Here is a 1372-nt window from a genome sequence, read left to right as displayed (position 1 = left end):
GTACATGGCTAAAGTAAGGTAAGACTCCAGTGTGTATTCAGCTATTGTGCACTTCTCGGCTGACTAAACAGTGGTGGAATTTAGTCAGGGTTGCACGTGCAGGTACAACTCGTCGACGTCAAGGAGAATGATGCCTTAGACCAGTCTGAGAAGCCATCGCCGTCCTCGGGTGCTGCCGCCAACGGATACGGGTGCTTGGTGGTAAGAAGACTCTTCTCCTCCCCTCACTTCTCCCACTTTGGGTTCATGGCCTTAGTGCCAGCCATGGACATTGACTTGATATTGTTCTGTGCTTGTGGTTATCTGCCAATAACTTTCCTTTTTGCTTGCATATGTTGGCATGGTTTATTGCAACCATTAATATTCTGTTAAGGCTTACAAATATCTAATGTTGTTGTAGCTCATATTCTTGTCCTGGCTATCAGTGTGTTTCATAGGTAGGCTTTAGGTTGCTGTGATGCTAAATATGCTTAACTAGTCAATAACAATCACAATACGCCAAAGATGGTCAAATGGCTCATTCCATATGGTCATTGATGTTGGATGCTCCCCATTTTCTATTGTAGCTTAGATTTTATCCTGTGTTTACTTTTGCATAGTTGCAGATCATGAATGACTGTTTTATTGTGGTCTAGTTCTTCTCTAATAAGAACATATATTGTTCTTGCTTGTGCACTTATCCAAACCTAGTTTTGCTTACGTGTGTACTATTTTGATTGCCCTGACAGACTGAAGAGGATGTTAGAGTTTTTCATGTCATCGACAACTCTGCGTCACTAGTAGATTGGGGTGTTCGGCTGCCACCCTTGTCTCCGCCGTGGCCATCCTCCTCTTCATCTGTTCCACAACGTCCATGGCTTAAACAAGGTAAGACTCTAGTGTGTATTTAGCTATGGTGCACTTCTCGTCTGACTAAACGGTGGTGGAATTCAACCAAGGTTGCACGTGCAGGTACAGCTCATGGACGCCAAGGAGAATGATGCCTTAGACTAGTCTGAGAAGCCATCGCTGCCCTTGGATGTTCCCGCCGACAAAGACGGGCACATGGTGGTAAGAATGCTCTTCTCCTCCCGCAATTCTCCAACTTTGGGTTCATGGCCTTTGTACCAGACATGAAACCAATGGCTTGATATTGTGATGTGCTTCTGGTCACCTGCATGTTCATGTTCATCTGATTCCATTTGGTTGTCAGTTTAAGTGGACATGATTGATTGTGTTCTTTACCTTATAACTTAGCTTCATTCATGTTCCTCAACTCTACCAGCAAAGGCTCCTACAAAAGACTTAATGGTTCAAAACGTAAATACTGGGCACTTGAATCGTGTAAAAATCCTAAAGCCATAAGTTGTTATAGCAGATAAACCAATTCTCT

The 1372-nt window shown here is 43.4% G+C and overlaps 1 long non-coding RNA gene across 1 annotated transcript; it reads left to right on the top strand.

Annotated features, from left to right (window-relative positions):
• The first annotated feature begins 17 nt into the window (after positions 1-17).
• On the top strand, positions 18-1050 carry LOC119348188. Its single transcript, XR_005168774.1, has 3 exons — positions 18-201; positions 729-867; positions 952-1050. It is a non-coding gene; the product is annotated as an uncharacterized LOC119348188 (long non-coding RNA).
• Positions 1051-1372: the final 322 nt, after the last annotated feature.

The sequence above is a fragment of the Triticum dicoccoides genome, unplaced genomic scaffold (assembly GCF_002162155.2).
Source record: "Triticum dicoccoides isolate Atlit2015 ecotype Zavitan unplaced genomic scaffold, WEW_v2.0 scaffold87698, whole genome shotgun sequence".
Taxonomy (NCBI): Eukaryota; Viridiplantae; Streptophyta; class Magnoliopsida; order Poales; family Poaceae; genus Triticum; species Triticum dicoccoides.
This window is presented reverse-complemented; position numbering and strand designations above follow the sequence as displayed.